This window comes from Schistocerca cancellata, chromosome 1, assembly GCF_023864275.1.
Source record: "Schistocerca cancellata isolate TAMUIC-IGC-003103 chromosome 1, iqSchCanc2.1, whole genome shotgun sequence".
Classification (NCBI taxonomy): domain Eukaryota; kingdom Metazoa; phylum Arthropoda; class Insecta; order Orthoptera; family Acrididae; genus Schistocerca; species Schistocerca cancellata.
The window spans coordinates 30,752,629-30,779,743 of NC_064626.1; positions in this window are offsets into that span (position 1 = coordinate 30,752,629).

The window sequence follows — 27,115 nt, forward strand, 5'->3', positions numbered from 1 at the left end:
ATATTGCGTCGCTAAGAGATACTATAGGTTCCATGCCTTCTCTTTCTAAATCGAGGAAAGTTTCAATGGCAACGACAGGATCTTCTATTGGGCGGCGATTATCTCGTTTCGGATTCACTATTCCTTCTTTATTGCATCCATCGATCCCTCACAGTGACGAATTAGCACAGAAATTGCTTCGCTATGTAATTCTATGGGTTGTATGGCTTCTCTTTCTAAATCGAGGAAAGTTTCTATGGCAAGGAAAGGTTCTTCTATTGGGAGGCGAGTATCTCTTTTCGGATGCACTTTTCCTTCTTGATTGCATCTGTCGATCCCTCTCAATGACGAATTAACACAGAGATAGCGTCGCTAAGAAACACTATAAGTTCTGTGCCATCTCTTTCTAATTCGAGGAACGTTTCTATGGCAACGAAAGGATCTTCTATTGGGAGGCGCGGTTCTCTTTTCGGATGCACTATTCCTTCTGTATTGCATCCGTCGATCTCTCTCAATGACGAATTAACACAGATATTGCGTCGCTGTGAAATACTATGGGTTGTATGGCTTCTCTTTCTAATCGAGGAACATTTCTATGGCAACGACAGGATCTTATACTGGGAGGCGATTATCTCTTTTCGGATGCGCTATTCCTTCTTTATTGCACCGTCGATCCCTCACAATGTCGAATTAACACAGAAATTGCGTCGCTATGAAACACTATAGGTTCTATGCCATCTCTTTCTAAATCGAGGAACGTTTCTATCTCAACGAAAGAAACTTCTATTGGGAGGCGAGTATCTTTCGGATGCACTATTCCTTCTTTATTGCAACTGTCGATCCCTCACAATGGCGAATTAACACAGAAATTGCGTCGCTATGGAACGCTATAGGTTCTATGCCATCTCTTTCTAAATTGAGGAACGTTTCTATGGCAACAAAAGGATCTTAGATTGGGAGGTGAGTATCTATTTTCGGATGCTCTATTCCTTCTTTATTGCATCTGTCGAACCCTCACAATTGCGAATTAACACAGAAATTGCGTCGCTATGACATACTATAGGTTCTATGCCCTCTCTTTCTAAATCGAGGAACGCTTCACTGGAACGACAGGATCTTTTATTGGGAGGCGAGTATCTCTTTTAGGATGCATTATTCCTTCTTTAGTGCACCCGTCGATCCCTCGCAATGACGAATTAACACAGAAATTGCGTCGCTATGTGACACTAAAGGGTCTATGCCACCTCTTTCTAAATCGAGGAACGCTTCTATGGCAACGACAGGATCTTCTATTGGGAGGCGAGTATCTCTTTTAGGATGCACGATTCCTTCTTTATTGCATCCGTCGAACCCTCACAATGACGAATTAACACAGAAATTGCGTCGCTATGAAATACTATGGGTTGTATGGCTTCTCTTTCTAAATCGAGGAACGTTTCTATGGCAACGTCAGGATCTTATATTGTGAGGCGAGTATCTCTTTTCGGATGCATTATTCCTTCTTTGTTGCACCGTCGATTCCTCACAATGACGAATTAACACAGAAATTGCGTCGCTATGAAACACTATAGGTTCTATGCCATTTCTTTCTAAATCGAGGAACGTTTCTATCTCAACGAAAGGATCTTCTATTGGGAGGCGAGTATCTCTTTTCGGATGCACTATTCCTTCTTTATTGCATCCGTCGATCCCTCTCAATGACGAATTAACACAGAAATTGCGTCGCTAAGAAACACCATAAGTTCTGTGCCATCTCTTTCTAATTCGAGGAACGTTTCTATGGCAACGAAAGGATCTTCCATTGGGAGCCGCGTATCTCTTTTCGGATGCACTATTCCTTCTGTATTGCATCCGTCGATCTCTCTCAATGACGAATTAACTCAGATATTGCGTCGATGTGAAATACTATGGGTTGTATGGCTTCTCTTTCTAAATCGAGGAACGTTTCTATGGCAACGACAGGATCTTATATTGGGAGGCGATTATCTCTTTTCGGATGCGCTATTCCTTCTTTATTGCACCGTCGATCCCTCACAATAACGAATTAACACAGAAATTGCGTCGCTATGAAACACTATATGTTCTATGCCATCTCTTTCTAAATCGAGGAACGTTTCTGTCTCAACAAAAGGATCTTCTATTGGGAGGCGAGTATCTCTTTTCGGATGCACTATTCCTTCTTTATTGCATCTGTCGATCTCTCTCAATGACGAATTAACACAGATATTGCGTCGCTAGGAGATACCATAGGTTCTATGCCTTCTCTTTCTAAATCGAGGAACGTTTTTGCGGCCACGAAAGGATCTTCTATTGTTAGGCGAGTATCTCTTTTCGGATGCACTATTCCTTCTTTATTGCATGCGTCGATCAACCACAATGTCGAATTCACACAGTAATTGCGTCGCTATGAAACGCTATAGGTTCAATGCCATCTCTTTCTAAATGGATTGACGTTTCTATGGCAACGTCAGGATCATCTATTGGGAGGCGCATATCTCCTTTCGGATGCACTATTGCTCCTTTATTGCATCCGTCGATCCCTCACAATGACGAATCAACACAGAAATAACGTCGCTATGAAATACTATAGGTTCTATGCCTTCTCTTTCTCAATCGAGGAACGTTTCTATGGAAACGACAGGATCTTCTATTGGGAGGCGAGTATCTCTTTTCGGATGCACTATTCCTTCTTTATTGCATCCGTCGATCCCTCACAATGACGAATTAACACAGAAATTGCGTCGCTATGAAACGCTATAGATTCAATGCCATCTCTTTCTAAATTGAGGAACGTTTCTATGGCAACGACAGGATCTTCTATTGGGAGGCGCGTATCTCTTTTCGGATGCACTATTCCTTCTTTATTGCATCCGTCGATCCCTCACAATGACGAATTAGCACAGAAATTGCGTCGCTATGAAATTATATGGGTTGTATGGCTTCTCTTTCTAAATAGAGGAACGTTTCTATGGCAACGAAAGGATCTTCTATTGGGAGGCGCGTATCTCTTTTCGGATGCACTATTCCTTCTTTATTGCACCGTCGATCCCTCACAATGACGAATTAACACAGAAATTGCGTCGCTATGAAGCACTATTTGTTCTATGCCATCTCTTTCTAAATCAAGGAACGTTTCTATCTCAACGAAAGGATCTTCTAATGGGAGGCGAGTATCTCTTTTCGGATGCACTATTCCTTCTTTATTGCATCCGTCGATCCCTCACAATGACGAATTAACAAAAATTGCGTCGCTATGAAACGCTATAGGTTCTATGCCATCTCTTTCTAAATTGAGGAACGTTTCTATGGCAAGAAAAGTATCTTCTATTGGGAGGCGAGTATCTCTTTTCGGATGCTCTATTCCTTTTTTATTGCATCCGTCGATCCCTCACAATGGCGAATTAACACAGAAATTGCGTCTCTATGATATACTGTAGGTTCTATGCCCTCTCTTTCTAAATCGAGGAACGCTACTGTGGCAACGACAGGATCTTCTATTGGGAGGCGAGTATCTCTTTTCGGAAGCACTATTCCTTCTTTATTGCACCCGTCGATCCCTCGCAATGACGAATTAACACAGAAATTGCGTCGCTATGAAATACTATAAGTTCTATGCCATCATTTTCTAAATCGAGGTAGGTTTCTATGGCAACGACAGGATCTTCTATTGGGAGGCGTGTATCTCTTTTCGGATGCACTATTCCTTCTTTATTGCATCCGTCGATCCCTCACAATGACGAATTGTAACAAAAATTGCGTCGCTATGATATAATATAGGTCCATGCCTTCTCTTTATAAATCGAAGAACGTTTCTATGGCAACAAAAGCATCATCTATTAGGAGTCGAGGATCTCTTTCGGATGCTCTATTCCTTCTTTATTGCATCCGTCGGTCCCTCACAATGCGAATTAACGCAGATATTGCGTCGCTAGGAGATACTATAGGTTCCATGCCTTCTCTTTCTAAATCGAGGAAAGTTTCAATGGCAACGACAGGATCTTCTATTGGGCGGCGAATATCTCGTTTCGGATGCACTATTCCTTCTTTATTGCATCCATCGATCCCTCACAGTGAAGAATTAGCACAGAAATTGATTCGCTATGTAATTCTATGGGTTGTATGGCTTCTCTTTCTAAATCGAGGAAAGTTTCTATGGCAAGTAAAGGTTCTTCTATTGGGAGGCGAGTATCTCTTTTCGGATGCACTTTTCCTTCTTTATTGCATGTGTCGATCCCTCTCAATGACGAATTAACACAGAGATAGCGTCGCTAAGAAACACTATAAGTTCTGTGCCATCTCTTTCTAATTCGAGGAACGTTTCTATGGCAACGACAGGATCTTCCATTGGGAGGCGAGTATCTCTTTTAGGATGCACGATTCCTTCTTTATTGCATCCGTCGATCCCTCTCAATGACGAATTAACACAGAAATTGCGTCGCTAAGAAACACCATTAGTTCTGTGCCATCTCTTTCTAATTCGAGGAACGTTTCTATGGCAACGAAAGGATCTTCCATTGGGAGCCGCGTATCTCTTTTCGGATGCACTATTCCTTCTGTATTGCATCCGTCGATCTCACTCAATGACGAATTAACACAGATATTGCGTCGCTGTGAAATACTATGGGTTGTATGGCTTCTCTTTCTAAATCGAGGAACGTTTCTATGGCAACGACAGGATCTTATATTGGGTGGCGATTATCTCTTTTCGGATGCGCTATTCCTTCTTTATTGCACCGTCGATCCCTCACAATGACGAATTAACACAGAAATTGCGACGCTATGAAACACTATATGTTCTATGCCATCTCTTTCTAGATCGAGGAACGTTTCTGTCTCAACAAAAGGATCTCCTATTGGGAGGCGCGTATCTCTTTTCGGATGCACTATTCCTTCTTTATTGCATCCGTCGATCCCTCACAAAGACGAATTAGCACAGAAATTGCGTCGCTATGAAATTATATGGGTTGTATGGCTTCTCTTTCTAAATAGAGGAACGTTTCTATGGCAACGAAAGGATCTTCTATTGGGAGGCGCGTATCTCTTTTCGGATGCACTATTCCTTCTTTATTGCACCGTCGATCCCTCACAATGACGAATTAACACAGAAATTGCGTCGCTATGAAGCACTATTTGTTCTATGCCATCTCTTTCTAAATCGAGGAACGTTTCTATCTCAACGAAAGGATCTTCTAATGGGAGGCGAGTATCTCTTTTCGGATGCACTATTCCTTCTTTATTGCATCCGTCGATCCCTCACAATGACGAATTAACAATAATTGCGTCGCTATGAAACGCTATAGGTTCTATGCCATCTCTTTCTAAATTGAGGAACGTTTCTATGGCAAGAAAAGTATCTTCTATTGGGAGGCGAGTATCTCTTTTCGGATGCTCTATTCCTTTTTTATTGCATCCGTCGATCCCTCACAATGGCGAATTAACACAGAAATTGCGTCTCTATGATATACTGTAGGTTCTATGCCCTCTCTTTCTAAATCGAGGAACGCTACTGTGGCAACGACAGGATCTTCTATTGGGAGGCGAGTATCTCTTTTCGGAAGCACTATTCCTTCTTTATTGCACCCGTCGATCCCTCGCAATGACGAATTAACACAGAAATTGCGTCGCTATGAAATACTATAAGTTCTATGCCTTCATTTTCTAAATCGAGGTAGTTTCTATGGCAACGACAGGATCTTCTATTGGGAGGCGTGTATCTCTTTTCGGATGCACTATTCCTTCTTTATTGCATCCGTCGATCCCTCACAATGACGAATTAACACAGAAATTGCGTCGCTATGTAACACTATAGGTTCTATGCCATCTCTTTCTAAATCGAGGAACGTTTCAATGGCAACGAAAGGATTTTCTATTTTGAGGCGAGTATCTCTTTTCGGATGCACGATTCCTTCTTTATTGCTTCCGTCGATCCCTCACAATGACGAATTAACACAGAAATTGCGTCGGTAAGATACACTATAGGTTCTGTGCCATCTCTTTCTAATTCGAGGTACGTTTCTATGGCAACGAAAGGATCTTCTATTGGGAGGCGCGTATCTCTTTTCGGATGCGCTATTCCTTCTTTATTGCATCCGTCGATCCCTCACAATGACTAATTAACACAGAAATAGCGTCGCTATGAAATACTATAGGTTCTATGCCTTCTGTCGCTAAATCGAGGAATGTCTCTATGGCATCGACAGGGTCTCCAATTGGGAGGCGAGTATCTCTATTTGGATGCACTATTCCTTCTTTATTGCATCCGTCGATCCCTCACAATGATGAATTAACACAGAAATTGCGTCGCTATGAAACGCTGTAGGTTCTATGCCATCTCTTTCTAAATTGAGGAACGTTTCTATGGCAACGACAGGATCTTCAGTTGGGAGGCGAGTATCTCCTTTCGGATGCTCTATTCCTTCTTTATTGCATCCGTCGATGCCTCACAATGGCGAATTAACACAGAAATTGCGTCGCTGTGATATACTATAGGTTCTATGCCCTCTCTTTCTAAATCGAGGAACGCTTTGAAACGTCCCCTTTGAACAATTTATACAAGACTGTGCTTAACCTGGCACACAATAATTTTAGCGCAACGCAATCTGACTATCAAAAATCCCTGCAAAAGAATGGCCCTGAGTAACATTAAACTATACCTTTCACAAATCACTTACCTCACAAAAATCTTCGTTACTCGAACTACTGCAATACAGCGAGCGCCACTACTGCCAGCTAAATAATAGAATCAAACTGCGGAAGGCACTAACTACTGATAGAGATAGTTAGCAAATGAAAGATATTAATAGAGTACAAACAATGTATTTACCTTAATATTCATAATTGACATCCAGTCTTACAAATTATCAAAACTCCGCCATCTCTCCCCCCACATTCACCACTGCTGGCGGCTCACCTCCAACTGCGCAACGCTACGCTCTGTTAACATCCAGCTGCCCCTCTACAATGGCAGACAACAATGCAAACTAGCAACAGACTGCACACAGCAGAGCCAGTGATTTTCATATAGAACGCTACGTAACTTTGCCAATAAGAAAATATAAACAGCCTACTTACGTAGCCCCAATGCTCCCCACAAAAAATTTTACAAATTTTTTGGCCTGTGGCCAATAATGATTTGATAAAATTTTTACACTAAAACGATATCCAATGCACACACTTATTGATACAATGTTGGTCAAAAGCTAAAATTTTCTCACAGTCCATAAAGACAGTCCTGATCATTCATCATAATAGTAATTACAGTTTTTTTTTTTTTACAAAGTCTCATTAGTAAAAAAAATTGCACACAGAAGTAGTGGATTTCCATGCAGTCTTGAAGAAGTAGTGGTGTCCTTCCAACGGAAAGACAGTGCTGACTCTTGACATGCTGACAGGTAATGGGCCACAATGGAGCAAACCCACAGCAGAGTCATTCGAAGTTCTGACGAATATTGGTAGGTAGGTCATCACAGAGCAGACCCACTGCAGTCCTGGTAGAGAGTATTGGTGGGCCACCAGAGATGCAGACCCACTGTAGTCCTTGTAGAAATTGTGGACAGGCCCACTGTAGTCCTGGCAGAGAGTATGGTATTGGTGGGCCACCAGAGGTGCAGACCCACTGCAGTCCTTGTAGAAATAATGGTATTGGTGGGCCACCAGAGGTGCAGACCCACTGCAGTCCTTGTGGAAATAATGGTACTGGTGAGTTACCAAAGGTGTAGACCCACTGTAGTCCTTGTAGAAATAATGGTATTGGTGGGTCATTAAAGATGCAGACCCTTTGTAGTCCTTGTAGAGATGGCCAGCAGCCATCTGCTGCGACTGTGCAGGTGCACAATCACCATCGAAAAGTCTTGCAGAGAAGATAGCAAGTCCATAAACCACCACTTGTGCACTCACGAAGTTTTTGGAATCGTCCTTAGAACCAGCAGTGCTGTTATCCAGTCCCTTGCTGAATTATTAACACACGAGCAAACACTAACAGTCCCTACTTCTCACATATTGTCCATATACTATGACCAACAGAAAAGTGTGCAGTGAAATGAATGCTTACAAGTTGATAATATGATGAACTGGTGTCAATTACAATTATATAACATAAGAATACAATTACAAAGATACAAAATACATCATTAAAAACATAACAATACAGATAACATTTGTAGTAATAGGGGCTTTACAAAAGAATAGAAATAAACATATACATCAGTGTTACAGGAATGATGACATGAGTACAAGAATAAAAGATCAGAATCACTTTTGAAACGTCAACTTCACACATGAGCATTAAAACAAAACAGAATAAATAATGTCTAAGCATCTTTACAAAGAAAATAACAGAGTATTAGAAAAATTCTACAACATAGCTCTCATCAGCTAAACACATAAAGACAGGAAAAACACAAATACACAAGGGTACACAAACATATAGCGGAATAATAGAAGGAAAGGACAGGGTTTGTTTTACTGCAGTATTTTGCAAACAAAACTTTCTTTACTTCTCGGAGATCTCCCTTCATTCATCATTATTCCCAAAAAGTCCTATCTATACCTCCTTCCTGTATTGTATTCATATTTCTTTCAAAATAATTATTTCTGATTGTACAATACTCATTGGGGCCCAAATCTTTTTCATATAACTTCGCAATGCATTCTTTACCTATTCTCCATAGTCAGTTTCTTTTGTAGTCTACCCCCTCTTAAGCTAACTTAAATCTACTGAGCTCAGATATATATACCAAGGGACGAGGCAATGCAGCATCACATAACAAATTAACACAAACAGCAATGCAAAAAAATGGAAAATTGCGAAGCAAGCTACAGTAAATCTAAATTACCAAGCATTGCAACATTACAACTAATATGAGCCAATGTGCAGCAACAATAAATATAAGTCAGTAGTAAAACTAGCTTAACAGAGTAATACAAAGTCAAATTCAATAACACTATGCCTGGCAAACAGCAGCAACTTATACCTAGACATGAATAGCTCAAGCAGAAAAAATATTACACTAAAATGGCCATGTCTAATACCTATGTCACATCTTAACATTAGAGTGATGCATCACAAAAACTTACGCTAATAGATAAGTTACCAAATCGTAAAAAAATTATTTATGCAATCCCTGTGAAGGGAAATGTCTTTTTGTGCTCCCTCATTTTTTTTGGATAGATCATAAAATTATTTACTGGATCTGTAGGCATAAAATATTTATATTAATACATATATTAAATTTTATTTTAACCAATGCTGCAGTGCAGCTTGAAACTTGATATTAAACAAAATGTATAAATAAATACATAAAGCAAGCCATATGGTATTTTTCTTAACTAGCAAGACAATAGCCGTGAAATGTTTCTCATCGTTTCATTAGGAATTTCAGTAAATATCATAAATTACGAGCTCCACAGTGTTATCATATGTTTTTAATTTCGACCAAGTCGTTTTTGCGATGCTTTCTAGAAACGAATGTCATTAGCGGTCGTAAGGCCACCTTTTTTTTTCTACCTGTGCTTCCGGAAAGGCACACCCTAATAACTTGTTCTCCAGGTGTCTGACACAGCTGTGTGACGACGACGCACGTGCAGGTGGTCACTTAACTTTCTTACGGAAATATTTACGACAACAGTTTCCGGTACAGTGACAGTCTCATATAAAAATTTCACAGGTCGAGAATTTACGTTGCAAATGTGTAGAAACAAAATCCTATGAATATAACATTGTCCAAGATATTTTCGCCGGCATTGTGATACATTCACGCATTTACACGCACATTTCATAACTCTTAAAGTACGATTCTCGGTTTCCAACACCCTTTTTCACAAGTCATGAGTCCCTAACTTCTTTCATTATTCATATACATATAAACACGTAATCACATTCCTCATATATGGTAGCATCATCTTATTGACATAAACATACCTCAACAGCATAATACACATCGTCGTCATAAAAATAACATCATAACACTTCAGTCAAATCTCAAAAAAGTCGCAGCTTTCTGCAATAATTTCAAAACCTAAAGAAAATTCTCTGCTCATGTCAATAGTGTCATCTACCTCAAACGTACTTTAAAAATCATGATCCCATACCAAATACATCATTCAAGGCTCTCATAGTATCACAATGGTTCCGAAAAAATATGAAGAGTTCACACAGTACAGACAAAATACAATTTCATAAGTGTGAAGTTACCCAACTGTGTAACTGCGTAAACATCTGTCACTGACGTAGTAAAAAGGTTTGTCTCTCTCAGTTAAATGATCAGATAGCTGTGTAATTTGTGTTTTAGAGAAATATGGTACCGATGTGTAAAGTTGTATAAGCAAATACCATATTAGCTAGGGCTCCTTGTGCTTGCCAAACGCATGGTACACAAAGTAAGCGTGTACCCCCCTGAGGATTATTGTAATTATACCCTCAGGTGTTACAGATTACAGCAATGGAATGAAATGTATCATGGAAAACTTTCTTTGTAATTCAAAAATCTTTAAAAATAAATGTTTTAAGTACAAAATTAATCACTCAAATACGTGTCTGTAGCGCTAAATGTGCGTCTTGCTGTAAGATAATCTCTGTGGAAGTGTCGTAGTTATTGTCCTCCGAAAGCTAAGTTTTACAGAAGTCAATGTACTTACCTCATGATAAACAAAAGTGAAATGCTTTGCGTATAGATAACTTAGTTATTAGGCTTATTGCCGTGATGAGGAAAGTACTGTGCTGTAACGTATTGTTGTCCTACGGAAAAGGCTGTCTCCTTGTAGCCATACCACAAAAGTCACCACTAAAACATGTCTCACTTTATAGAAGAATTCAGAAAAAACTGTGCAGATATAAAACAGATACACCGCAAAAGCAACATTTTAAATTGTCACGCATTAGCAGCGTCGTGATAAAATCGTGTAGCTGTCACATAAACTAACCACTGTGTCATCTGGCATTTCACAGAAAGCACCTCAAATCCAGAATCCACTCTCAAGCAAACCAAAATGTTGCATGAAAATCTCATTAGCAGTGCTGGTATATGTTCTAAGTATGTAAGCCGTATATTCGTTATGTAATCGTGCAACTAACAAGGAGGAATGTATAAATAACAACACTGTGTCGTCTGTTCGCAATAACAATGCATTCGCAATTACTTGTCTAAGTTACCTATGTTCTTGACTGGATAGTTAGTTAGCTTTAATACATAGTTGCATGTTAACAGTTTGTAAGTGTGACAAAGAGGACTAGTAACGAGAAGTGAAAAATTTTATGGCAAAGACAAAGTTAAAAAGAAGATTATCTTTCAATAAACGGTTTTACATGTGAAATGTGGTGTAAACCGCTCTTCTCAGTACGCAGAGTTTCAACTTGAATGCAATTATCATGCAGTATTAGTCCGTAAAGAATACAGGAATTTTGCTCAAGGTTAGCGTCTATGTTATTTTTCTCTGAGCCAGCCGGCGCACGCGGCTGCCTGCGGTGTGAGTCATTGTCTGTTTCTTTGTTGGCGCGCGTCATTACTGGGATTAGGATGCCTAACTTCCACAAATTCGCCTTGCCGATAGGGCTCTGCTCTGTTTAAATCCCGCCAGTTCTGATGCAGTTCAGGTCTGTCGCTACGGTCATATCGTCTGTCGTCATGTCGGTAGTTCCTGTAGCTTCTTTCTTGTCGGTTAAGTGGTGGAGAATTTTTCCCTGAGTCGTAACTGCGCGCTGGACCGTTGCGTCTAAAGTTATTATGTCTCCCGTGATAATAATTGTACTGGTTGCCAAATTGTCTGTTTCTATGAATGTCTCTGTCATATTCATTATTACGGAAATGCGATCTCTCTCTGTAACTATTACTCTGCCAGTGGTTGTCATACGGGTGGTGTCTCTTTTGGTCACGATTTACGTTGTAAGAATAGAATTGTCGTGTCCAGTTAATGTTTCTGTTGGCACGGAATTGTGACGGATGTGACCTGTTGTGATTGTTTTCCTGTTTTCGCATCCCGCGACTGTCTGTGTCAATTTCTAATTCTTGTAACAGTCCCTGAAAAGCTTCAGTGTCGTCTTTGCAACGTCCTGCTAAAATAATATGCCGTAAATGTTCAGGTAATTTGATTAAGCAAATGCGGATGACTTCTGAGGGGCTGTATGGGTTTGACAGGTACTGATTCTTGTGCAACATGGCAACATTCACATTTTGACAAGCTGAAAATGTGTCTTGACTTATTTGAGAAAACGGTGAGGACGCAAAACCTGAATCTACAGTATTTGCAAAATTGTGTCCTATCATTTCGGATTCCTGAGCGAGCTGTTGCCGACCGATCGATCGATAATGCCTCCCTGTTCACTACCTGTTTGACTGTCTACGCCATTGTTTGACGCCCGCTCCATTTCCCTATGCACAGTTACCAAATTACTACTTTGAATATTAGTTAATTCATTACATGGTGGGGCCAACACACTGCTTTCGTCTTCACTGTCATTTCTCAGTTTACTTTGGAGCGGAGTGATACGTTTTTCACACGCCATTATTGTCACAATATTTCACACGATAACACATAAAAGCACAATTTGAATAGCAAAAATAAGAGAACACATTAACATAGCACTGAAAATAATATGTAGTTAATTACAAGCGCAGCTGCGAAATACTTGGTGCAAATCTACATGCAAGCCACAACTGTTTTACAGTACAACAATGAAAGACTGCAACTACAAAGGAGATTCTCTCTACAATTACGTGCTAGCAATAAACAAAAGCTACACTAAATACACAAACTACAAGAAAAAATCAGAAGATTCCAGTGAGGTATCATAGGCTAAGGGTCGACATATGAAACGTCCCCTTTGAACAATTTATACAAGACTGTGCTTAACCTGGCACACAACAATTTTAACGCAACGAAATCTGACTATCAAAAATCCCTGCAAAGGAATGGCCCTGAGTAACATTAAACTATACCTTTCAGAAATCACTTACCTCACAAAAATCTTCGTTACTCGAACTACTGCAATACAGCGAGCGCCACTACTGCCAGCTAAATAAAAGATTCAAACTACGGAAGGCACTAACTACTGATAGAGATAGTTAGCAAATGAAAGATATTAATAGAGAACAAACAATGTATTTACCTTAATATTCATAATTGACATCCAGTTTTACAAATTATCAAAACTCCGCCATCTCTCTCCCCACATCCACCACTGCTGGCGGCTCACCTCCAACTGCGTAACGCTACGCGCTGTTAACATCCAGCTGCCCCTCTACAATGGCAGACAACAATGCAAACTAGCCACAGACTGCACACAAAACAGCCAGTGTTTTTCATATAGAGCGCTACGTAACTTTGCCAATAAGAGAATATAAACAGCCTACTTACAGCTTGTATGGCAACGACAGGATCTTCTATTGGGAGGCGAGTATCTCTTTTCGGATGCACTATTCCTTCTTTATTGCATCCGTCGATCCCTCGCAATGACGAATTAACACAGGAACTGCGTCGCTATGAAATACTATAGGTTCCATGCCTTCTCTTTCTAAATCGAGGACCGTTTCAATGGCAAACGACAGGATTTTATATTAGGAGACGTGTATCTCTTTTCGGATTCACTATTCCTTCTTTATTGCATCCATCGATCCCTCACAATGACGAACTAACAAAGATATTGCGTCGCAAGGAGATACTATAGGTTATATGCCTTCTCTTTCTAAATCGAGGAAAGTTTCTATGGCAACGACAGGATCTTCTATTGGGAGGCGAGTATCACTTTTCGGATGCACTATTCCTTCTTTATTGCATCCGTCGATCCCTCACAATGACGAATTAGCACAGAAATTGCGTCGCTATGTAACACTATAGGTTCTATGCCATCTCTTTCTGCATCGAGGACCGTTTCTATGGCAACGAAAGGATCTTCCATTGGGAGGCGAGTATCTCTTTTCGGATGCTCTATTCCTTCTTTATTAAATCCGTCGATCCCACACACTGGCGAATTAACACAGAAATTGCGTCGCTATGATATACTATAGGTTCTATGCCCTCTCTTTCCAAATCGAGAAACGCTTCTATGGCAACGACAGGATCTTCTATTGGGAGGCGAGTATCTCTTTTCGGATGCACTGTTCCTTCTTTATTGCATCCGTCGATCCCTCGCAATGACGAATTAACACAGAAATTGCGTAGCTATGAAATGCTATAGGTTCCATGCCTTCACTTTCTAAATCGAGGAACGTTTCTATTTCAACGACAGGATCTTCTATTGGGAGGCGAGTATCTCTTTTCGGATGCACTTTTCCTTCTTTATTGCATCCGTTGATCCCTCACAATGACGAATTGAAACAAAAATTTGAGTCACAATGAAATACTATGGGTTGTATGGCTTCTGTTTCTAAATCGAGGAACGTTTCTGTGGCAAATGACAGAATCTTATATTAGGAGGCGTGTATCTCTTTCCGGATGCACTATTCCTTCTTTATTGCATCCGTCGATCCCTCACAATGACGAATTAACACGGAAATATAGTCGATATGAAATACTATAGGTTCTATGCCTTCTCTTTCTAAATCGAGGAACGTTTCTATGGCAACGACAGGATCTTCTATTGGGACGGGAGTATCTCTTTTCGGATGCACTATTCCTTCCTTATTGCATCCGTCGAGCCCTCACAATGACTAATTAACACAGATATTGCGTCGCTAGGAGATACAATAGGTTCTATGCCTTCTCTTTCTAAATCGAGGAAGGTTTTACGGCAACGAAAGGATCTTCTATTGTTAGGCGAGTATCTCTTTTCGGATGCACTATTCCTTCTTTATTGCATCCGTCGATCCCTCACAATGACGAATTAACATTGAAATTGCGTCGCTATGAAATACTATAGGTTCCATGACTTCTCACGCTAAATCGAGGAACGTCTCCATAGCATTGACAGGATCTCCTATTGGGAGGCGAGTATCTCTTTTCGGATGCACTATTCGTTCTTTATTGCATCCGTCGATCCCTCACAATGACGAATTAACATAGATATTACGTCGCTATGAAAAACTATACGTCCTATGCCTTTTCTTTCTAAATCGAGGAACGTTTCTATGGTAACGACAGGATCTTCTATTGGGAGGCGAGTATCTCTTTTCGGATGCGCTACTCCTTTTTTATTGCATCCGTCGATCCCTCACAATGACGAATTAACATAGAAACTGCGTCGCTAGGAGGTACTATAGGTTCTATGACTTCTCTTTCTAAATCGAGGAACGTTTCTATGGTAACGACAGGATCTTCTATTGGGAGGCGAGTATCTCTTTTCGGATGCACTATTCCTTCTTTATTGCATCCGTCGATCCCTCACAATGACGAATTAACAGAGAAATTGCGTCGCTAAGAAATACTATAGGTTCTATGCCATCTCTTTCTAAATCGAGGAATGTTTCAACAGCAACGACAGTGTCTTCAATTGGAAGTCGAGTATCTCTTTTCGGATGCACTATTCCGTTTTTATTGCATCCGTCGCTCCCTCACAATGACGAATTAATACAGAAATTCGGTCGCTATGAAATGCTATAGGTTCTATGTCTTCTCTTTTTAAATCGAGGAACGTTTCTATGGCAACGACAGGATCATCTATTGGGAGGCGAGTATCTCTTTTCGGATGCCCTATTCCTACTTTATTGCATCCGTCGATCCCTCAGAATGACGAATTAACACAGAAATTGCGTCGCTATGATACACTACAGGATCTATGCCATCTTTTTCTAAATCGAGGAGCGTTTCTATGGCAACGAAAGGATCTTCTATTGGGAGGCGAGTAACTCTGTTCGGATGCACCATTCCTTGTTTATTGCATTCGTCGATCCCTCTCAATGACGAATAAACACAGAAATTGCGTCGCTAAGGAACACTATAGGTTCTATGCCATCTCTTTCTAAATCGAGGAACGTTTCTATGGCAACGAAAGGATCATCTACTGGGAGGCGCGTATCTCTTTTCGGATGCACTATTCCTTCTTTATTGCATCCGTCGATCCCCCACAATGACGAATTAACACAGAAATAGCGTCGCTACGAAATACTATGGGTTGTATGGCTTCTCTTTCTAAATCGAGGAACGTTTCAATGGCAACGACAGGATCTTATATTGGGAGGCGAGTATCTGCTTTCGGATGCACTTTTCCTTCTTTATTGCAACCGTCGATCCCTCACAATGACGAATTAATATAGAAATTGTGTCGCTATGACATACTATAGGTTCTATGCATTCTCTTTCTAAATCGAGGAACGTGTTTGTGGCAGCGACAGGATCTTCTATTGGGAGGCGAGTATTTCTTTTCGGATGCACTATTCCTTCTTTATCGCTTCCGTCGATCCCTCACAATGACGAATTAACACAGAAATTGCGTCGTTATGAAATACTATGGGTTGTATGGCTTTTCTTTCTAAATCGAAGAACGTTTCTATGGCAACGACAGGATCTTATATTGGGAGGCGAGTATCTCTTTTCGGATGCACTATTCCTTTTTATTGCATCCGTCGATCCCTCACAAAGACGAATTAACAAAGAAATTGCGTCGCTATGAAATACTATGGATTGTATGGCTTCTCATTCTAAATCGAGGAACGTTTCTATGGCAACGACAGGATCTTATATTGGGAGGCGAGTATCTCTTTTCGGATGCACTATTACTTGTTTATTGCATCTGTCGATCCCTCAGAATGACGAATTAACACAGAAATTGCGTCGCTATGAAACACTATAGGTTCTATGCCATCTCTTTCTAAACCGATTAACGTTCCTATGGCAACGGATGGATCTGCCATTGGGAGGCGAGTATCTCTTTTCGGATGCACTATTCCTTCATTATTGCATCCATCGATCCCTCACAATGACGAATTAACACAGAAATTGTGTCGCTATGAAATACTATAGGTTCTCTTTCCAAATCCAGGAACGTTTCTATGGCAACGATTGGATCTTCTATTGGGAGGCGAGTATCTCTTTTCGGATGCACTATTACTTGTTTATTGCATCCGTCGATCCCTCACAATGACGAATTAACATAGAAATTGCGTCGCTATGAAATACTATAGGTTCCATGACTTCTCTCGCTAAATCGAGGAACGTCTCCACAGCATTGACAGGATCTCCTATTGGGAGGCGAGTACCTCTTTTCGGATGCACTATTCGTTCTTTATTGCATACGTCGATCCCTCACAATGACGAATTAACATAGAAATTACGTCGCTATGAAAAACTATAGGTCCTATGCCTTTTCTTTCTAAATCGAGGAACGTTTCTATGGTAACGACAGGATCTTCTATTGGGAGGCGAGTATCTCTTTTCGGATGCGCTACTCCTTTTTTATTGCATCTGTCGATCCCTCACAATGACGAATTAACATAGAAACTGCGTCGCTAGGAGGTACTATAGGTTCTATGACTTCTCTTTCTAAATCGAGGAACGCTTCTATGGTAACGACAGGATCTTCTATTGGGAGGCGAGTATCTCTTTTCGGATGCCCTATTCCTTCTTTATTACATCCGTCGATCATTCACAATGACCAATTAACACAGAAATTGCGTCGCTGTGAAATACTATAGGTTCTATGAGCTCTCTTTCTAAATCGAGGAACTTTTCTACAGCAACAACAGTATCTTCAATTGGGAGGCGAGTATCTCTTTTCGGATGCACTATTCCTTCTTTAAGGCATCCGTCGATCCCTCACAATGACGAATTAAGACAGAAATTGCGTCGCTATGATATACTATAGGTTCTATGACATATCTTTTTAAATCGAGGACCGTTTAAATGGCAACGACAGGATCTTCTATTGGGAAGCGAGTATCTCTTTTCGGATGCACTATTCCATCTTTATTGCATCCATCGATCCCTCACAATGACGAATTAACACAGAAATTGTGTCGCTATGAAATACTATAGGTTCTATGCCTTCCCTTTCTAAATCGAGGAACGTTTTTATGGCAACGACATGATCTTCTATTGGTAGGCGAGTATCTCTTTTCGGAAGCACTATTCCTTCTTTATTTCATCCGTCGATCCCTCACAATGACGAATTAACACAGAAAATGCGTCGCTATGAAATACTATGGGTTGTATGGCTTCTCTTTCTAAATCGAGGAACGCTTTTATGGCAACGACAGAATCTTCTATTGGGAGGCGCGTATCTCTTTTTCGGATGCACTATTCCTTCTTTATTGCATCCGTCGATCCCGCGCAATGACGAATTAACACAGAATTTGCGTCGCTATGAAATACTATAGGTTACATGCCTTCACTTTCTAAATCGAAGAACGTTTCTATGGCAACGACAGGATCTTCTATTAGGAGGCGAGTATCTCTTTTCGGATGCACTATTCCTTCTTTATTGCATCCGTCGATCCCTCACAATGACGAATTGAAACAAAAATTTGCGTCGCTATGAAATACTATCGGTTTTATGGCTTCTGTTTCTAAATCGAGGAACGTTTCTATGGCAAATGACAGGATCCTATATTAGGGTGCGTGTATCTCTTTCCAGATGCACTATTCCATCTTTATTTCATCCGTCGATCCCTCACAATGACGAATTAACACAGATATTGCGTCCCTAGGAGAGACTATAGGTTCTATGCCATCTCTTTCTAAATCGAGGAACGTTTCTATGGCAACGAAAGGGTCTTCTATTGGGAGGCGAGTATCTCTTTTCGGATGCACGATTCCTTCTTTATTGCATCCGTCGATCCCTCACAATGACGAATTAACACAGAAATTGCGTCGCTATGAATTACTATAGGTTGTATGGCTTCTCTTTCTAAATCGAGGAACGTTTCTATGGCAACGACAGGAACTTATATTGGAAGGCGAGTCTATTTCGGATGCACTATTCCTTCTTTATTGCACCGTCGATCCCTCACAATGACGAATTAACACAGAAAATGCGTCGCTATGAAACTATAGGTTCTATGCCATCTCTTTCTAAATCGAGGAACGTTTCTATCTCAACGAAAGGATCTTCTATTGGGAGGCGATCATCTTTTCGGATGCACTATTCCTTCTTTATTACACCCGTCGATCCCTCACAATGACGAATTAACACGGAAATATAGTCGCTATGAAATACTATTGGTTCTATGCCTTCTCTTTCTCAATCGAGGAACGTTTCTATGGCAACGACAGGATCTTCTATTGGGACGGGATTATCACTTTTCGGATGCACTATTCCTTCTTTATTGCATCCGTCGATCCCTCACAATGACTAATTAACACAGATATTGCGTTGCTAGGAGATACAATAGGTTCTATGCCTTGTCTATCTAAATCGAGGAAAGTTTTACGGCAACGAAAGGATCTTCCATTGTTAGGCGAGTATCCCTTTTCGGATGCACTATTCCTTCATTATTGCATCCGTCGATCCCTCACAATGACGAATTAACATCGAAATTGCGTCGCTATGAAATACTATAAGTTCCATGCCTTCTCTCGCTAAATCAAGGAACGTCTCCATAGCATCGACAGGATCTCCTATTGGGAGGCAAGTATCTTTTTTCGGATGCGCTATTCCTTCTTTATTGCATTAGATGATCCCTCACAATGACGAATTAACATAGAAATTACGTCGCTATGAAAAACTATAGGTCCTATGCCTTCTCTTTCTAAATCAAGGAACGTTTCTATCGCAAAGACAGGATCTTCTATTGGGAGGCGAGTATCTCTTTTCGGATGCGCTACTCCTTTTTTATTGCATCCGGCGATCCGTAACAATGACGAATTAACATTGAAATTGCGTCGCTAGGAGATACTATAGGTTCTATGCCTTCTCATTCTAAATAGAGGAACATTTCTATGGCAACGACAGGATCTCCTATTGGGAGGCGAGTATCTCCTTTCGGATGCACTATTCCTAATTTATTGCATCCGTCGATCCCTCACAATGACGAATTAACACAGAAATTGCGTCGCTATGGAGTACTATGGGTTGTATGGCTTCTCTTTCTAAATCGAGGAGCGTTTCTATGGCAATAACAGGATCTTATATTGGGAGGCGAGTATCTCTTTTCGGATGCACTATTCCTCTTTATTGCATCCGTCGATCCCTCACAATGAAGAATTAACACAGAAATTGCGTCGCTATGAAACACTATTGGTACCATGCCATCTCTTTCTAAATCGAGGAACGTTTCAACGACATCGTAAGGATCTTCTATTGGGAGGCGAGTATCTCTTTTCGGATGCACTATTCTTTCTTTATTGCATCCGTCGATCCCTCACAATGACGAATTAACATCGAAATTGCGTCGCTATGAAATACTATAGGTTCCATGCCTTCTCTCGCTAAATCGAGGAACGTCTCCATAGCATCGACAGGATTTCCTATTGGGTGGCGAGTATCTCTTTTCGGATGCTCTATTCCTTTTTTATTGCATCCGTTGATCCCTCACAATGACGAATTAACGCTGAAATTGCGTCGCTATTAAATACTATAGGTTCTATGCCTTCCTTTCTCTATATCGAGGAACGTCTCTATGGCATCGACAGGATCTCCTATTGGGAGGCGTGTATCTCTTTTCGGATGCACTACTCCTTCTTTATTGCATCCGTCGATCCCTCACAATGACGAATTAACGCTGAAATTGCGTCGCTATGAAAAACCATTGGTCCTATGCCTTCTGTTTCTAAATCGAGGAACGTTTCTATGGCAACGACAGGATCTTCTATTGGGAGGCGAGTATCTCTTTTCGGATGCACTATACCTTTATTATTGGATCCGTCGATCCCTCACAGTGACGAATTAACACAGAAATTGTGTCGCTATGAAATACTATAGGTTCTATGCCTTCTATTTCCAAATCCAGAAACGTTTCTATGGCAACGACAGGATCTTCTATTGGGAGGCGAGTATCTCTTTTCGGATGCACTATTCCTTGTTTAATGCATCCGTCAATCCCTCACAATAACGAATTAACACAGAAATTGCGTCGCTAAAAATACAATAGGTTTAATGCCTTCTATTTCAAAATCGAGGAACGTTTCTATGGCAAAGACAGGACCTTCTATTGGGAGGTGAGTATCTCTTTTCGGATGCACTATTGCTTCTTTATTGCATCCGTCGATCCCTCACAATGACCAATTAACACAGAAATTGCGTCGCTATGAAATACTAAAGGTTCTATGCCTTCTGTTTCTAAGTCGAGGAACGTTCTACAGCAACGACAGTATCTTCTATTGGGAGGCGAGTACATTTTCGGATGCACTATTCCTTCTTTATTGCGTCCGTCGATCCCTCACAATGACGAATTAACACAGACATTGCCTCGCTATGAAATACTATAGGTTCTATGACATCCCTTTTTAAATCGAGGACCGTTTATATGGAAACGACAGGATCTTCTATTGGGAGGCGAATATCTCTTTTCGGATGCACTATTCCTTCTTTATTCCAACCATCGATCCCGCACAGTGACGTATTAACACAGAAATTGTGTCGCTATGAAATACTATGGGTTCTATGCCTTCTCTTTCGAAATCGAGGAACGTTTTTTTGGCAACGACATGATCTTCTATTGGGAGGCGAGTATCTCTTTTCGGATGCACTATTCATTCTTTATTGCATCCGTCGATCCCTCACAATGACGAATTAACACAGAAATTGCGTCGCTATGAAATACTATGGGTTGTATGGCTTCTCTTTCTAAATCGAGGAACGTTTCTATGGGAACGACAGGATCTTCTATTGGGAGGCGAGTATCTCTTTTCGGATGCACTATTCCTCATTGATTGCATCCGTCGATCCCTCACAATGACGAATTAACAAAGAAATTGCGTCGCTATGAAATACTATGGGTTGTATGGCTTCTCATTCTTATTCGAGGAACGTTTCTATGGCAACGACAGGATCTTATACTGGGAGGCGAGTATCTCTTTTCGGATGCACTATTATTTCTTAATTACATCCGTCGATCCCTCACAATGACGAAATAACACAGAAATTGCGTCGCTATGAAACACAATAGGTACTATGCCATCTCTTCCTATATTTAGGAACGTTTCTATGGCAACGATGGATCATTTATTGGGAGGCGAGTATCTCTTTTCGGATGCACTAATCCTTCTTTATTGCATCCGTCGATCCCTCACAATGACGAATTAACACAGAAATTGCGTCGCTATGAAACACTAGAGGTTCTATGCAATCTCTTTCTAAATCGAGGAACGTTTCTATGGCAACGAAAGGATCTTCTATCGGGAGGCGAGTTTCTCTTTTCCGGTGCACTACTCCTTCTTTATTGCATCCGTCGATCCCTCGCAATGACGAATTAACACAGATATTGCGTCGCTATGAAATACTATAGGTTCTATGCCTTCTCTTTCTAAATCGAGGAACGTTTCTATGGCAACGAAAGGATCATGTATTGGGAGGCGAGTATCTCTTTTCGGATGCACTATTCCTTCTTTATTGCATCCGTCGATCCCTCACAATGACGAATTATCACAAAATTGCGTCGCTATGAAATACTATGGGTAGTATGGCTTCTCTTCCTTAATCGAGGAACGTTTCTATGCAACGAAAGGATCTTCTATTGGGAGGCGAGTACCTCTTTGCGGATGCACTATTCTTTTTTATTGCGTCCGTCGATCCCTCACAATGACGAATTAACACAGATATTGCGTCGCTATGAAACACAATAGGTTCTATGCCTTCTCTCTCTAAATCGAGGAACATTTCTATGCCAACGCCAGGATCTTCGATTGGGAGGCGAGTATCTCTTTTCGGATGCACTATTCCTTTTTATTGCATCCGTCGATCCCTCACAATGACGAATTAACACAGAAACTGATTCGCTATGAAGCACTATAGGTTCTATGCCATCTCTTTCTAAATCGAGGAACGTTTCAATGGCAACGAAAGGATCATCTATTGGCAAGCGAGTATCTCTTTTCGGATGCACTATTCCTTCTTTATTGCATCCGTCGATCCCTCACAATGACTAATTAACACAGAAACTGCGTCGCTATGAAACACTATTGGTTCTATGCCATCTCTTTCTAATTCGAGGAACGTTTCTATGGCAACGAAAGGATCATCTATTGGGAGGCGAGTATCTTTTTTCGGATGCACTATTCCTTCTTTATTGCATCCGTCGATCTCTCACAATGGCGAATTAACACAGAAATTGCGTCGCTATGAAACACTATAGGTTCTATCCCATCTCTTCCTAAATCGAGGGACGTATCTACGGCATCGAAAGGAACGTCTATTGGGAGGCGAGTATCTCTTTTCGGATGCACTGTTCCTTCCTTATTGCATCCGTCGATCCCTCACAATGACGAATTAACCCAGAAATTGCGTCGCTATGAAACACTATAGGTTCTATGCCATCTCTTTCTAAATCGAGGTACGTTTCTATGGCAACGGATGGATCTTCTATGGGGTGGCACGTATCTCTTTTCGGATGCACTATTCCTTCTTTATTGCATCCGTCGATCCCTCACAATGACGAATTAACACAGAAATTTTGTTGCCATGAAAAACTATAGGTTCAATGCCTTCTCTTCCTAAATCGAGGAACGTGTCTGTGGCAACGAAAGGATCTACTATTGGGAGGCGAGTATCTCTTTGCGGATGCACTATTCCTTGTTTATTGCATCCGCCGATCCCTCACAATGACGAATTAACACAGAAATTGCGTCGCTATGAGACACAATAGGTTCTATGCCTTCTGTTTCTAAATCGAGGGACATTTCTATGCCTACGTCAAGATCTTCTATTGGGAATCGAGTATCTCTTTTCGGATGCAGTATTCCTTCTTTATTGCATCCGTCGATCCCTTACAATGACGTATTAACACCGAAATTGCGTCGCTATGAAAAACTATAGGTTCTATGCCTACTCTTTTTAAATCGAGGAACGTTTCTATGGCAACGACAAGATTTTCTACTGGGAGGTGAGAATCTCTTTTCGAATGCACTATTCCTTCTTTATTGCATCCGTCGATCCCTCACAATGACGGATTAACACTGAAATTGCGTCGCTATTAATTACTATGGGTTGTATGGCTTCTCTTTCTAAATCGAGGAACGTTTCTATGGCAACGACAGGATCTTATATTGGGAGGCGAGTATCTGTTTTCGGATGCACTATTCCTTTTTATTGCATCAGTCAATCCCTCACAATGACGAATTAACACAGAAATTGCGTCGCTATGAAACACAATAGGTACTATGCCATCTCTTCCTATATTTAGGAACGTTTCTATGGCAACGAAGGATCATCTATTGGGAGGCGAGTATCTCTTTTCGGATGCACTAATCCTTCTTTATTGCATCCGACGATCCCTCTCAATGACGAATTAACACAGAAATTCCGACGCTATGAAATACTATGTGTAGTATGGCTTCTCTTTCTAAATCGAGGAAAGTTTCTATTGCAACGACATGATCTTATATTGCGAGGCGAGTAACTGTTTTCGGATGCACTATTCCTTCTTTATTGCATCCGTCGATCCCTCACAATGACGAATTAACACAGAAATTGCGTCGCTATGAAACACTAGAGGTTCTATGCCATCTCTTTCTAAATCGAGGAACGTTTCTATGGCAACGAAAGGATCTTCTATCGGGAGGCGAGTTTATCTTTTCCGGTGCACTACTCCTTCTTTATTGCATCCGTCGATCCCTCACAATGACGAATTAACACAGATATTGCGTCGCTATGAAATACTATAGTTTCTATGCCTTCTCTTTCTAAATCGAGGAACGTTTCTATGGCAACGAAAGGATCATGTATTGGGAGGCGAGTATCTCTTTTCGGATGCACTATTCCTTCTTTATTGCATCCGTCGATCCCTCACAACGACGAATTATCACAAAATTCCGTCGCTATGAAATACTATGGGTAGTATGGCTTCTCTTCCTTAATCGAGGAACGTTTCTATGCAACGAAAGGATCTTCTATTGGGAGGCGAGTACCTCTTTGCGGATGCACTATTCTTTTTTATTGCGTCCGTCGATCCCCCACAATGACGAATTAACACAGATATTGCGTCGCTATGAAACACAATAGGTTCTATGACTTCTCTTTCTAAATCGAGGAACATTTCTATGCCAACGCCAGGATCTTCGATTGGGAGGCGAGTAGCTCTTTTCGGATGCACTATTCCTTTTTATTGCATCCGTCGATCCCTCTCAATGACGAATTAACACAGAAATTGCGTCGCTATGAAGCACTATAGGTTCTATGCCATCTCTTTTTAAATCGAGGAACGTTTAAATGGCAACGAAAGGATCATCTATTGGCAAGCGAGTATCTCTTTTCGGATGCACTATTCCTTCTTTATTGCATCCGTCGATCCCTGACAATGACTAATTAACACAGAAACTGCGTCGCTATGAAACACTATAGGTTCTATGCCATCTCTTTCTAATTCGAGGAACGTTTCTATGGCAACGAAAGGATCATCTATTGGGAGGCGAGTATCTTTTTTCGGATGCACAATTCCTTCTTTATTGAATCCGTCGATCTCTCACAATGGCGTATTAACACAGAAATTGCGTCGCTATGAAATACTATAGGTTCTATCCCATCTCTTCCTAAATCGAGGGACGTATCTACGGCATCTAAAGGAACGTCTATTGGGAGGCGGGTATCTCTTTTCGGATGCACTGTTCCTTCCTTATTGCATCCGTCGATCCCTCACAATGACGAATTAACACAGAAATTGCGTCGCTATGAAACACTATAGGTTCTATGCCATCTCTTTCTAAATCGAGGTACGTTTCTATGGCAACGGATGGATCTTCTATGGGGTGGCACGTATCACTTTTCGGATGCACTATTCCTTCTTTATTGCATCCGTCGATCCCTCACAATGACGAATTAACACAGAAATTGTGTCGCCATGAAAAACTATAGGTTCTATGCCTTCTCTTCCTAAATCGAGGAACGTTTCTGTGGCAACGAAAGGATCTACTATTGGGAGGCGAGTATCTCTTTGCGGATGCACTATTCCATGTTTATTGCATCCGTCGATCCCTCACAATGACGAATTAACAAAGAAATTGCGTCGCTATGAGACGCAATAGGTTCTATGCCTTCTGTTTCTAAATCGAGGGACATTTCTATGCCTACGTCAAGATCTTCTATTGGGAGGCGAGTATCTCTTTTCGGATGCAGTATTCCTTCTTTATTGCATCCGTCGATCCCTCACAATGACGAATTAACACTGAAATTGCGTCGCTATGAATTACCATGGGTTGTATGGCTTGTCTTTCTAAATCGAGGAACGTTTCTATGGCAACGACAGGATCTTATATTGGGAGGCGAGTATCTGTTTTCCGATGCACTATTCCTTTTTATTGCATCAGTCAATCCCTCACAATGACGAATTAACACAGAAATTGCGTCGCTATGAAACACTATAGGTTTTATGCCATCTCTTTCTAAGTCGAGGAACGTTTCAATGGCAATGAAAGGATCTTCTATTGGGAGGCGAGTATCTCGTTTCGGATGCACTATTCCTTCTTTATTGCATCCGTGGATCCCTTACAATGACTAAATAACACTGAAATTGCGTCGCTATGAAAAACTATAGGTCCTATGCCATCTCTTTCTAAATCGAGGAACGTTTCTATGGCATCGACAGGATCTTCAATTGGGAGGCGAGTATCTCTTTTCGGATGCACTTTTCCTTCTTTATTGCATCCGTCGATCCCTCACAATGACGAATTAACACAGAAATTGTGTCCCTATGAAAAACTATAGGTTCTATGCATTCTCTTTCTAAATCGAGGAATGTTTCGATGGCAACGAAAGAATCTTCTAATGGGAGGCGAGTATCACTTTTCGGATGCACTATTGCTTGTTTATTGCATCCGTCGTTCCCTCACAATGACGAATTAACACAGAAATTGCGGCACTATGAAAGACAATAGGTTCAATGGCTTCTCTTTCTAAATCGAGGAACATTTCTATGGCAACGTCAGGATCTTTAATTGGGAGGCGAGTATCTCTTTTCGGATGCACTATTCCTTCTTTATAGCATCCGTCGATCCCTCACAATGACTAATTAACAAAGAATTTTCGTCGCTATGAAAGACTACAGGTTCCATGCTTTCTTTTTCTAAATCGAGGAACGTTTCTACAGCACCGACGGGATCTTCTATTGGGAGGCGAGTATCT